Genomic DNA, 14,760 nt, shown 5'->3' with positions numbered 1-14,760 from the left:
AATTCCACATTACTCTATGCAAATAGCCTACACACATAGTAAAACTGCATTTTATATGACACACTTCATCTCAATCAAACTACTTGTGTCAAGTGGAATATTCAACATAGGTAGATTTAAAAGCTCTCACAGTAAAATCCTGCCAGTCCTTCAGTGACAGCTGAAGCAAAGAAGGTAAGAGCATGATGCTTCTCTCTGCGAACACACATGTTACTCCTAGCTCTATGTCCAAAAAAGAGAGAGGAAGTAGAGGAAGGAAAGGAGAGGAAGGAGGAGAGGAAGGAAAGGAGAGGAAGGAGGAGAGGAAGGAAAGGAGAGGAAGGAGGAGAGGAAGGAGGAGAGGAAGGAAGAGAGGAAGGAAGAGAGGAAGGAGGAGAGGAAGGAGAGGAAGGAGAGGAAGGAAGAACGTTTTGAGTTAAGCATTAAGCATTGGGAGAGCTACCAGCCATACGAGCAGTAGCTCCCAGCTCTGTGCCACACCACGTATCATTATGAAGCTGAGGGATTCCCGTCCCAGTTTGTTTCTTTCTGAAGGCAGAAAGATCAGCATCTATTTAGTGTGTGCGTGGATAGGTTCAGAAGTCTGCAAAGCCATCTCTGTTCCACAGAAAATGCACTAACTTTAATCAGCTTATGTGTGTACATAAGCTACACAGTACACAGTACAATGTGTGGCATTCACACGAAAAAGGAGGTTTTCTTGCTGCTGCCCAAAGCTGCATATGGATTCCTAATGCAGAAGTCTCAGACTGCATCAGAAATTTGGGGCTTACATTGGTATTTTACAGTTTTTGACTATGCAGACAATCTCACCAATAACCCCTGCTTCGATATTTATAGCTTCCTTTTTGGCACATACCTGCTGGCTGTATTAACCTAGTTTGTAATTAATTCGCAAAAATCTTCTTATCAAGTAGCCACTTGAGGTGTGCTATAATGTACGCAGCCTTGCAAATTAGAATAAAAATCCCAGTGAGATCAAGTAGGATAAAACTTCTTGGAGAATACAAAACAGCTCTGAGAGCCAAAGAACCTCCATATACTGCATAAATTAAGGATGTCTCTTCCTATAATTTAATGGATTAATACTGTCACTTTTCTAGCTCCTAACAGAAGCAGCTTGTAACACATAAATATGCTATATTTTTTTAAAGATTTCAAACTGGTTGCATTTGCAGACATCAAGAAACAGAACGGAGTTAACCCAAGCAGCATTGTCTATTGTTTTTCTGCATAAAGCTACTTAATTTAAAACAGTGTAACCACAATAACAATAAACCCTGCAATACTTTCTTGGTCCAATACCAGTCTGGGGGAAGAAAAAAAAAAAAAAGGAAAACAGTAACTGAAATCCTGCAGGTATTCTGTTGTGACTTGCAGCAATGAGATCTTAATGACCTGAGAGGTGCCTGGAATTAGCAGGACGTGCAAGGGTTTGCGGGAGGGCTTCTTTCCCCCTCCCTCCCTTCCTCTCTGCTGCAGGTGATAAACTGGCAGGGGTTTTCACAACGTAACTCGATCCCAACGGCTCCAGAGAGTGATGCTCTAGCAGGTGTAATTCCACCAAGGAAGACAGTGTTAGCAGTGCCTAAGAGGTGTCCATGCATGGAAATCCTCATTTAACATTTTTCAGTGACACCTAGCAGGTTTCTTTCTAAGCGTGCGTGAACGGAACAGATGAGCATTGCAAGTGCCAGTGAATACAGCAGCTGATGACCTACCTGGTTTACAGCCCTGTTACAATTGGTACAATGGGTRCTTCTGGTCCAGCTGCCTTCTCAGCTGCCTTGCAATTTTTCATATCAAAAAAGAACTCTGAACAATCATGAAAATCATGTAACAAGAAGCCCGTTTGCTCAGTTTTCAACAGCTACAGGTTTAGACCAGTGAGATTTCAGATTTCCTAATGAGCAACATCTTTATTCTTCTTTATCCCTCAAAGCAGACAGAATCATGCTAGTCCCCCTCTTCTGTGGGGACTTGGATCTCCACAAAATCCAAGAATCCCCCTCTTTTGYGGACTCCCTCACTCCTGTTTGCTGCCACACCAGCTAATGCCATTGCTGATGTGCCACACTAATAAATACTCATACAGCAATAAATCCTCACACAGGTTCCCTCTGAGTCCTATTGCTTCAGCAGCATGGCAGGAGGCTAAACAAACTGCATGAAAAGATCATTCTCTAAACAGTTCTGGAAGTGAACAGAGGAGAAAAAAGAAAAATAAAAAAGAGGGTGGCAGTTGTTTAAAGGAGACCAAATCCAGAGCAAAAGGTCCCATAAGAAAAAAAAAAAAAAAAGAATAATGTTATGTAACTATACCTCCAAGTAGAGCATTGAAGTCTAGTCCACACCAGGTAGAAGAATGAAGMAGACAACAAGAGGCAGAAGTGACAAAAGCAGCAGATTTCTGTTGAAAACCTTCACTTTTTATAGGACTCCTGAGTATCTGCCACCTCCATGCCCTCCAGACGCTCCTTTGGCTTTCTAGGCTCTCTGAAGCCCAGAGGAGGGGCTGTGTTATTTCACACAGAGCAATAAGGCAGCATAATACACGACTTGGTTGGACGCTGCCCTGCTCCCATCCTGGTTACCCTCTGCTTCCAGCTGAATTTTGCACATTTCCTCGGCTATCCCTTCCACGCTGTGCTGTGAAGCCTTCTGAGATGCAAAACGCTCTCAAGCAAACATGGAAACATCTCYGGCAGAAGAGATCCCTGATCTTAATTAGAGCTCCTGGGAAACACCACGGTACAACCCTGCTATTAATACACAATCAATAGCAGGGCAGTGGAATTCCCGGGGAGGGYGAGGGAACAGACAAGTTAAAGTTTCGGCACCATCTGGTTTAACTAAGAAGAGCAGCGAGATGCTTTCCATCCCACAGCTACTCGGCTGCGTGAGATACTGAAATCCCCCCCTCACAGTCACTTAGAGCAGCCAAAAACAGACAAAGAAGGGGAAATGCTCCAGTAACGCRGGGCAGTTTGCTCTGCAGCAGCAGCTCTCCCCACTGCCTTCCTGCCCCAAGGATTGCACCCCGTACCTTCAGTGAACACCACTACGGTTCCTCTACCATCCCCAAGGAGTAGCTGCTCTTGCTGAAAGAAGCTGTTTACACGAGTACTCGAACCCTTCTACCTCCTGACCTCTCCAACATGCAAACTGCCACTTTAAATATTCACCACATTATGCAGCTGTAGCTTCTTTCAGAGCACCTTCTTTTTCAGCAGCCCCACAATGAAGTCAGGAAATATTAATGTGCAAATTGTATCAAACAAGAGCAAYAGCATGTTAAAAATCAAAATTTTATTGAAGCGGCCACAAACGCACTGATTCTTCCAGCCTCTGATACTAGCAACACTGTTTTGAGGTAGGAAGAGCTCTCACACTGAACTTCGTTTTAAAGTTAAACAATTTTACCCAAAAATTATTTGCAACTAAGCTTCTGCTTAATTCTAGGAAAACTTTTTTTTAGTAATCTCCACATGTTCTCTTGCTCAGGTCTAAAGAAAAATATCCATCTTTTTGAGGGCTGCCTCTCACTTTTTCAAAGTATAAAGAATATTCTCAGGTGCTTTTCAGCTTCAGTTTTGGAATTCAGCTGTCCTGCCAGGCATGGATGTAATGCTCAGTGAAACATCTGCCACGGCCAAGAAACTTGGTGCAGAATTTCTTTCATTAGACCTTACAGTGCTCTTGCAGGGGCTGCAGTGTGGAAGGACAGTGACTAAAAGGTAGATTTATCACAGTCCAGTATGTGCAGATTATTACAGGCTGACCGTGTGCCAAGGAGGGATATCCACTCAGGTCTCGATACACTTCCATTACATGTGTTCTGATCTGTGCAAGTTGCCTGCTTTCTTTACAGATCAACCAATCTCCCCTTTACCACACTGATATATCAGTACTGAACACATACATACTGTAGTTTGCCTAACACAGATCTGCCCTGATTTTCCAGGGAGGAAAAGCAGCAATTTCCTATTTTAACCTCTAGATGACACAAAACTGAAATACCTTTCCTCTGACTTCAATCCCAGACGTGACTCCGCAGGACTCATTTGTTCTTCGACCACAGAAGTGCTGTACAGGAAAAGACTTCCCGAAATCTTAGCCCATTTCAGAGCACTGAAACAAAAACTAGTCACCTAGCAGTGTATACCCAGTACCTGGCAGAACGTTTCTGTCATTGGAGATTTGGTTAATGTTGGGTTAGCAGATCGACAAGCTCTTTGGGATAGTCCATTTGTCAGTTCTCACATTTCATTCCAAAAATTCCCTGCAGAAATCAGTGTGGAATTTTGTTGTCCTCACTCTTCTAGATAAGCAGAACAAGAAAACATCCATCTTTCCTGTAACTTACAATAGCTCCACTACAGAAGTCAGAACACATGTGTTTTGACTTCCATTTTCCCTTTTTGGGYACAGATACACTCTTACTATTTCCATCTAAGCAGCATTTGGTCAACCTGACCATTCCTCACATCCTCCACTGGTATTTCTGCAGAGGTTTTTCTCATCTTTCTTTGTTGCCCTCAGTAGGGCAACATAAGGATGATTCCTTATATTTCAGCTAGGAACTCTCCAGTACCTGAATAAAATGATTGCTCTGCTAAGTACTTCCTCTTAAGACATACCATACCTTCAGAATGTGCCTCACTKTCTTCTGCAGTAGCATCAGATTGTTGATTCATTCAGACTGAGACACACGCACTTATTTGCTTGTTATTACAAAACAGATATTTTCATATCTTGCATATTAATTTTTTTGCCTTTTTGGGTCTTTTTTATATTTACAATTTAACAAAATGAAATAAACATGTATTTTAAAAAATGAAGGGAAAAAAAAGACCAATTGCTATCAGTAGCAATTGCTTACCAAGGAGTAGTTCATCTGAACTACTACCAAGACAAAGACCACTTAGGGCCAGCAAGAAAACATCAATCACRCACATGGGTAAATATAAGATAAGAATAGGCTTTTCCTCTACCAAATTAATCCCTACTGTTATAAACTAGCAGTCACTATCACTACACATTTCCCTTGCTTACGGACTATGGCAACAAAAGCAGTGTGATAAGGCACAGAAGCATTTCATATCTGCTTCTTTAAGCAGTTTCTTTACAGCAGGCTTTTGAATCCGATTGCACAAAGGTAGGTCAGGTTTCTCTGGGAGGTCTATTTTTTGCTATTTAATTAATTTCGGCAATTATTTTATTACGGCAAGTATTGGTACTCTGGAGTGAAACCTTCACCGGCTGCCACTAAACACTTAGGGTTTTGTGTGTGTGTGTGTGTGTGTGTGTGTGTGTGTGTGTGTGGTGACCTCTCCTTTCGGGTGACACTTGGCTGCTGCTTTCCCCACGTTCCTGGACCTCATGGGGAGCCCACACGGCTGGAGCTCTCAAAGCCATGAGTCTTGCAGACTGCCTGGCACCCAGCAGGTAAATCTGCAGGAGATGGTGCATGTTCCTCACCTGCAGAAGATGGTGCATGTTCCTCAGCTGCTGTGCTTTCGGGCACCCCCTGCTTGTCTTGCACCAGCTGCATGACATCTGATACCACAACCTGATGGTCTGTGTCTTCTTCTTTTTCCTCATTAGAATGACCGGTGGTTGCGAAGCAGTTACAGCTTCCAGTTTCCTTGCAGGGGATCAGTCTCCAGTACCAGTAGTCAGACATGAAAAAGCTGTCAGTTGATCTCTGTAATTTAAAAAGAGGCAGATAATCATTTTTGGCAAGACATGAAAAATTTAAGTATGTAGAAGAGAAGGTTTAATTCTAAGATGGATAGTTATCTACATGTAATCTACATGTAGATAACATATCCATAGTTATCTACATGTAATCTACATGTAGATAACATATCTACATGTAATCTACATGTAATCTACATGTAATCTACATTTAGATTACCAGCATCTTCTGATGTATCTGAAGAAAAAAACTATACCATTCACACGCCATACATGGTACTGTATCCAAACCAAAAATTTGAGAGTCTTCTCTAGTGTCTCAAAATGTTCATATTATAGGTCAGTGAGCCAATCACATACACACACAAACATTCTATGCAATATATTGGTACAAAACTTCAAGTAATCTAAGAAACAAGCAGATAAAGATTAAAACTATCTGCATTATTCTATTTTCAGTGAAAAAAACAGCATTTATAGAAAAGGGGCAGGAGGGGTGGGTGAACTCTGAAACCTAGTTCGACCAGATGAAAGCACATGAGCACAAACTGACAAAAACCTGAAGTAACGAATGAATAAAAACAGATATATAGGGTGTGCTGCAGCATGGGGAGCCAAAATCACAGTTAGAAATTTTAATAAACAAAACGAAGCAGAGGAAGCCTTGACCCTGGAGACGTGTCCGGAAGGAGGAGATAGCAGAGAAGCAGTTTTGGCTGCTGACACAGCGCCGGGTCCATGGAGGCCGCCCTCCTGCTGCCCAGAGGAGAGAGGCAGCAGCTCGGAGCAGGGCAGGGCTCCTCAGCAGGCTCAGCGCCCAGGGGGGCTCCTCAGGGCCCCAGGGGGCTCAGCCCCCTGACCACAGGTCAACTTGCCTGTTGTTGCCCTGCTCGCTACGTTTACATGTGCAAGGGCCTGCAGCTTGCCATATGCACATGTAGAGGCCAAAGAAAGAACCTTTTTCTTCTCCTACCTGAACAAAAAATTCTCTTCTCTTGAAATTACAGATAAATCCCTTAATTGTAGAAAATATTTTAACTTCTAGGAACTAATAGGCTGAGCCCTGCAAACACGTGTAGTTGCTAAGCTGTATTTGGTAATTCTGCAAGACAAAGTGGGCCTTTTACACCCAGCCCAGCACCCTGCTATAAAAGCACCCAAATACTAATCTTTTGAGTGTATCTCTCACTGCTAATAAAGTATCTTGGGTAAAATTATCATTCTAGACTACAGATATTAACACTGCCACATATAAGAATTCTCTGAGTTACATATTACTGCCTTTCAGGAATCATCTAAGAAGGATTAAGTATGATCTCAATCCCTTATTACATCTCTTCAACATGGCAAAAAAGGAAAATCTCCAAAAATAAAACACTTTTAAAAGGTTACTGCAAGGTGTATGTTCTTGCCAGTTTAAAGATAGAYTTTTTGCTTTATTTTTAGCCAGTGTGCTGACAGTTTCCTCTCATTTCTCTTTTCCTGTTTCCAGACTTTTTAGGCTTTGCAGTATTTGTCAGAGGACTGGATATACAGTTAAGAGCAAATTGCTCAATCTTTTCTACAGTGTCCTAAACGTCTATATCCTAAACTTTTACATATATCCCTTTACCACACACAGGTATCAAAGCTCTTCTCTAGCGCAGCTGGACTGCAGCCYGTGCTGCCTGTAAATAATTGACTCGGCCTAAAAGTAAATAGCAGCTCTGCAACTGTTTGACATGGCACGTGCCACAGGTAGAAGAAAATCCACACATAAGCATGCAGTAGGTACTGGACTGCTAGTGAAATGTCTTTTTCATAGCACTTTGATTGTTTTTTTCTTAGTCCTGGGGAAGGAGGAGATTTCTATCAATTCTCCCTCCATTTTAGCTGCCAAGGAAATATATTTTTGCTCTTAAAGCCCCTTGGCAAAGTTTGAAGTTTTCCAGTCCAGCAGTTTCCGTCCCCTCCAGAAAGGGCAGCAGGGCAGGGGGAACTTCCTTTGAAAGCGAGCGAATCTTGGAAAGCTCCAGTGGTTTCATCCCGCTCCGACACGAGGTGACCAACAGGCAGCCGGATCTGTGCCTCGGGAACCAGCAAATTACTCTAGGAAAGAAGTTTTTATTTATTGCTTTTCCCTAAGGGAGGGAAGATCCAGAAGATCACCAGAAGTAATTAGATTCAAACATGAGTTGGAGAAACATGCTTAGGACCCTCATTCTGCTTTAATGAAGTTTTCTAAAGTTTTATGAAACTAATGAAGTTTTTACGCTTTTTTTTTTTGTTTTTGTTTGGTTTTTATGAGCAGAACTTACTGGAGTGGAGTCAGTAACTCAGGGATGCAGATGGCAAAATGAAGTGGGGAAAAAAAATGAGGACTAAGCCATGATCACCATACTTGATTTTCAGGCTTTTCATTAAGAAAAGTGGCTCCTGGACACGTTTGCGAACTTGACTTGAGCAAGACTGACTGGAAAATGGAAAACAAAAAATAAATCTTCTCCCCTGTTGGTCTTAGGAGCTAATGTAGCATGTTTCAAACGTTCACACTCATGTCTCCAGTACTCCCAACCTCCTAGGCAGATATATGGGCCTATATGGATCTCTGCAGTGATACCACAGACCCATCTAGATTTGACCATTATTTCAAAACATCCCAGGATAAAAGGATGCCCCCATTACCACAACACTGGTATAATGTATCAAGCAAAAACAAGAATAACAACTCCAGTCCACATTTGTAGGTGTGCTATCTCATTTCACATCCTCAATATAACTAAACAAGTGTCAAGAGTACCAAAGTTTTGCTTGGCTTCCAGCAAGGTTGGTGGAATAACCAAGGAAGAACGAGGGCAAAATTTGGCTCCGTTTCTCAGGGTCCAAAAGCTCTGACAGGACTTTAATGGCCCCAGCCAGTGCCAGCTGGGGCCTCCAGCCACCCCTTCTGCCCATGGGCCCAGCTGAGCTCAGGCCCGGGCCCTCAGCTCCTGCCCCAGGGAGGCTGTGGGAGCTCTGGTCTCCAGCCTTGCCTCCTGGCTGGCTTGGCTCCTGAGCTGGAGCCTTCTCCAAGTCCCATCTCTGGCTTCCTTTGCTCCTCACTGGACTCCCTGGATGAACCCAAACCTGTTTCATCCCTTGCCTTATCCAGGACTGCTGATGGACCCTGTTACCAGCACCTGTTTCTGCCTGCTGTGTCCAGACCCTGTCAGACCGTGCCCTGGTTTGGGCGATCTGCACTGAGATCACCCTTGGATCCTGGCTCAGCTCCTGTCATGGAGCTGTCCTGCTGCAAGCTGTCCTTGGCAATCACTTTGCTTCTCAGTTCTGTGAAATGAATCRAAGCATAAGCTAAACCTGCCAGAAGTGCCTGCAGGCTGTGAGCAGCGCCTGTGATTTAACACGGGGATCCCACAGGGATGCAGCCCAGCGAGCAGGAACACACAGGACGGGGTAGSACACATCTGATACACATGGCAGCTCCATCCAGAGGGATGTGTTACAGGGATGGCTGGAAGTGAGGAGGGACTCCCRGGCCCTGAAAACACGGTCAGTAGGTTACGATGGGTCACGTGCAAACTCGAAGCCCAAAGAAGAACAAAAAGCCCAATCTCTGCTTCACATCAGTGACCAGAGCCACTTGCGGAGTGAGTGGCAGGCAGGGCGCACGGCGCTCCCAATTGCTGCCAATATTTGCAAGCRACCCGGACATCAACGAGGTAAGTTACAGGCTTGGTCTACAAGCTCCAGAACATGCTAAATGCATGAGGTCTTAACTCTGAAATAGTAGCTACATACATGGCTAATGCTGCCTTAATATGGCACTCTACCACTTAAATAAAGCATAAGGATTTCCTAGACCCCATTGCTCCYGAAATTAAGACAATAGGATAACTTCTGAAAGCAAGAGTCCTGTATTTTAAAGCAGAGTTTAAACACACTTGGCTGTATTTACTTCAGTTCCCCATTCAAAACCCTCCTTTCATTCAAGAATAGCACTCCAAAGGGAGTAGTTAATAATTAGCGTGCAGTGTAACTGGCTGCCTTAGGAGCACAGGTCACCTCACAGACCGCGGGCCCTCTTCTGCAGCCATCTCACCAGGAAGATTCAATCTCTCTTACGTACTAAGGTTTTCAGGATCACATCACATCGAGCTCTTTCTAATACTCCTGAGAGTCGACAGTCTATTACTAAGTTTCTTTTACTGCTATATAGTGGCATTTCTTAAGCTATTTCTCTGTCATTTAAAGGCTATCATTTCTATTATTTGTGTAATAGAAATTTAAACATATTTTACTCCTAAGAACCTTTGGCTAATATTCCAATTGCTCTGTGATTTGCTTTACTCTGTGTTTCAATCACTGCAACAATTTACCRTATTTTTAGTATCTCTTCAAGTCACTGTGGAAAAACACGTTGTTTGGGTAACAGCGGCACCCGCTAAGACTTCCCACTCCAATTTCTCCAAACATCAGGGCAATTTATTCCAAAGTTACTGAAGAAAACCTGGTTGATAAATTACCTGGCCCCTCTAAGTTGGCTTAAATTTAATAATTTAAATTTAATAATTCAGTACTAACTCAGTACACACTACATCAATAGAGGCAGTGAAGCCCAGCTGATAAAGTGAGAGCTGAGCTGCACACCCAGCAGGTCGCTGATGAGAACTGGACTAAGCTGGACACCCATGCGAATGAATCTAATGAAGGTTTCTTTACTTTTTTTTTTTTTATTTTAGAATGGAGGAAGATATCCTGAATGGTATTTAAACCTACACAGCATTACTGTGGTGGCAGTGTTATCTGAAGTCCATGTATCTGAGCTGCTGCATTCTTTACAGTTTTTATTTGCTACTTGGCAATACTAACCTGTCCTTCTTCCCACTGCACATATAAACGCAAACTGTATAATACACGGGGCACACAGTAACCATAGCCCAGGCCCTCCCGCCTCATTTCAGACATTAAACTAATGAGGTCTAAGAATCTAATTCTTAGACCAGTTCTGCTTCTAAGTTCACTGGAGGAAAATATAYGCACATCTCCTGAGCTCATCATCTCCTCCCGGGGACCAGATACAGCCTAAGGCAACWGAGAATGGACCTGAATTTATGAACAAATGCAGCATTTTTGTATATTGCGAATAGTGACATAGAGAATAACTCATACAATAAAATAAAGCATTTTATGATTCTTTATGATTAATCAAAATAAGGGCTATTCAAGTGCCTATGCATATGTTTTCTTTCAGAAAGAAAGGGTGGAGGGAAGCAGTAATAACAGAACCCCAAACATTTACATCTAGCTAAGAGAAGTATGAATTTTTTATCTACAAGTTTCTCACACACATAAAAACTTGTCGAAGAACTCTAATGTCGGATATACCGGATTCTAGGAACTTGTAAAGGCAGCAGGAGCTAAGTTGAGGCCTCCAAAATCTCCAAAGGAGGAAGAAAAACACTTTTGTTTAACAAGAGAAGTGCTCTCTTCTTATATTTGCTCCTTTTGCCTTATAAGTAGACTTTTCACTTTCCAGTGAGTTCACTCACTTTTGTACTCACTTTCAAACTCACTTTCGTAAGTTTTAATAATCTCCTAGCCATTTCCTTCTTCCTTTTGGGCACAGTCATGCAAGRAAAAGAAAACTGGAAGTTAACCCAGGATCATACATCACGTTTTAAGACATGTAACAAGAAGGACTAAAAGGCTAATGACACCCACGCCACGGAGGACAGCCGAGCCCCCCAAAGCCCTCCCTAGCTAGGGCACGCTGCACGCACCCGCCACACGTACACGCAGGAGCAACTTCAAGCACCTGTTTAAATTCTGCATCCCTTTTCATGGGGTTACACATCGAGCGACTGCCAGGCAAGAGCACAAGGGCCAGGAAACTGCTTCTTGTGGATCCGGACGGAGAAGTCAGAAATTCCTCCTCGTCCGGCAGCAGCTGCCAGAATCCCGCCAGGAGCCGCACGCGGAGCCCGGCCGGCAGCGGGCCCCGGACACGCAGCACGTCCCCTCCTCGCCCAGCACGGCAGGGGAAACAACAGCAGCAACAACAAAGCCCCTCGGGTTAATCTGGTGCTTGATTTGGTGTTTGCTCCGCACAAACGCCACGTCTCCTGCCGGGTGATGGACGTTCCCCAGCGTCCGGAGACGTCAGTCAAAGAAAAACCATTAAAGAGATGAGAGCCTGAGGACTGGGAATGCAGGTAAATGTGGGAAAGGCACCACAGCACAGAATTCGAGTTGCCTAGAGAATATTATTAGCAAAACCCTAATTGTCTTGCTCTTTAAACTCCCACCAAGCCACCTACATTTCTACAAAGTGAGTTTCTGGAATTAGGCACCTAAATTCCTTCCTCTCCTGCCCCCTCACTCTGCTCCCACACACCCCAAACTTTTCATTGCCCCTAACTTCTCATCCCATCAATTAGAAATCAAATCATAATTCCAGCCGGAGCATAATGTCCTTAGGTATTAACATGTCATGACTCTAAGATGGATTGCAGAGCAGTTCACATCTCTTTAAAGTTGTTCACAGTCTATATCCGTTTCCACTTGGATCACGTTTCAGAGATTATCTCAATACCCAGGAGAACAACAACCTATATTTCATTTTAAAAATAAGCCTGAAACACAATAGAACCAGACTGCACTACGTTTTGCAGAGAATAGTGCTTGATCCCTTAAACACAGAGAAATCTCCCCGTATTGAAATTATTATTCTCATGTAAAATTTGAACTTCCACCCCAACACTGCACTGTTCTTGCTCATGCAAAGCAATAGCAAACGGSACACACTGCTGTGAGCATGAAGACTTCCCATGCAAATACATTTGTTTAGCTCAGGTGTCCCCACGGCCAAGCATATGAACCCCGAGAGACACACAAAGTCAGTTTAAACAGGCAAAATCTATGCTACTTCCTTCAGGCCAAGGTAAAGACTGCACRTGCTTTTCATTTGTCATTTGCTAATGAGGGAACTGAACGCAGGAATATGAGGGCTTCTCTCGAGAGGAGCMTCTGGACTGGGAAGGGCCCTTCTCTGGTGCAGTCCTTAGCACAGCACCTTTGTTAGCCCCACATAACATGTGCTCTGCTCAGCTCAGAGGACACGCACGGGTCTCCGAGAGACCGCTCGGGTCACCTCGTCCTACAGAAGCGCTGACAAACATATAATAGGTATCCAGTTTCAAAGGGCTCTGGGGACATCCACGCCACAAGCCCCTTCCCTTTCTCCTCCCTCCCAAGCCCAGCTCGCCGTCAAGCCCCAAGCATTTTGCAATTATCTATTTAAAAAATAACCATAGCTTCGGTGTTGAGCCTTTTAGCGTCGCGCACCCGGGGACAAGGTCTCCTCCGCCTGCCGAAGCCTTCGCCGCCGTCCCGCAGCGCTGGGGACGAAGAGCCCCGCGTGTTCCCCACGTCTGCGGCAAAGCCATGGGGCACGAGCGCAAGGCAACGCGGGCTGCTCCGCAAGGAAGCGGTGAGTTCTCTTCCCATCCGCTCGGGATTCTGCTCTCCGCTAAGTGACGGTGCCGAGCACTTGCTAAGGAAGCTCTCAGATATACCTGGCAGGGTAATCCCCTTGGAAAGAAAGCTGCATTAAAAGTGTTTGAACTAGGTGTGTATTTTTAAGCCGATTAAATCCGCTACCTGAGAATCCTGCAAAGTCCTTACTGTGCACACGCATAAGCTTGAAGACTGATTTTAGAAACATCTTTGTCAGAAAAGAGCCTTTCTGTACAGTTTCTSTAATTCCTTTTGTGTCGTGGAGTCCTGAATCAGTGAAGGACGCAACTTCTGGCTCCCACCTAAAGGACAAGAGCTCAAAGTTGCAGAGGAAAGAAAGTGGTGCAGTTGTAACTCAGATCTCTTTACAGAGGGGATAAGAATAGCAATACCTGTGGGGCAGCAGCAGGGCCCACGCTGTAAGGAAGTGTGTGCTGCATCCACCAGCGCTGGATGCTCCATCTTCCCCCCTACCMCTGTGCCTTTATTGGCATTATGTTCCAAGCTGGAGCCCAAATCAGTTTTTGCTTCTCCCCTCCTACTTGCTCGGTATTTTGAGGCAGAAGCCTATTTGTGTTGATGATTGATGTTCTTGATTTTTCAATACGCAAACCAGACTTACTGCAAGTACATTCAACAGAGACCCTGAATGTTACTGATAATTTCGACTGTTGCACTTACAGCACCAGGAAGGACTTTTGTCCCTCAAGAAGCAATTGAAGATAGTTATAAAAGGCAAGGTGTCCTACTTACAAAATGAGTAAATTTGACTCTTTGCATTTCCTTGACTTTTCCAATTCTCAGTCCTTCTGAAATCATCAGACTAACTTTAAAAAGAAAGGTTTTAGACTTGGCAATAGATTTGCTCTTGCTATCAAGATAAAATTTTACTTTCCTTTTTAAGGCTTTCAGCTAAAAATATCTTGATACAAATGTTTCCCACTGGCTTTAAGATCGCAAACGCACAAACCTTCTCCAATAGATACAGATCTACCATAGATTCGGAGATACAAGCAGAAACAGAAGTTAGGGGGGCAAAAAGAAAAAAGAAAAAAGGAGAAACCAAGCAAGCCCCGCGCAACCCAAGTGAGGAATCCATTTCGCCCAGCCCCGGTGCCACAGGACAAGCCAACACCGGCACGCGCGGCAGGACGGCGCTATGTGCCCGCTGCAGGTAGGGGCGGCCCCGGGGGTGCGCGCCCCGCTGCGGAGCCCCGCGCTCGGCCCCGCGGTGCGGAGCGGAGCGGTGCGGTGCGGGCGCGCTGGTCCGTGCGGGCCCGCTTTGCGGGGCAGGTTACCGCGCTTTCCTTTGTCTCGCTTTCCCTCCTACAGCCTGCACCTATTTCCACTGATGGGAAAGGGGGAAAAAAAAGAGGGAGGGAAAAAAAGAGAGGGAGAGAGAGAGAAGAAGCAGCTCCCCAGGCCAAGCCCCAGCGCGAGAGGCTCCGTCCCGCGGAGGGAAGCGCGGCCCCGGCGCTGCCGCTGCCGCCCCGCTCACCTCGCGGCGCCGGCCGGGGGTCCCCGCGGGCCCCGCGCGGGGGGCAGGCAGCGCTGCCCCCGGCAAGA

This window comes from Nothoprocta perdicaria, unplaced genomic scaffold (genome assembly GCF_003342845.1).
Source record: "Nothoprocta perdicaria isolate Ctin4 unplaced genomic scaffold, notPer1 scaffold_358, whole genome shotgun sequence".
In the NCBI taxonomy this organism is placed as follows: Eukaryota; Metazoa; Chordata; class Aves; order Tinamiformes; family Tinamidae; genus Nothoprocta; species Nothoprocta perdicaria.
Note: the sequence above shows the minus strand (reverse complement) of the source record.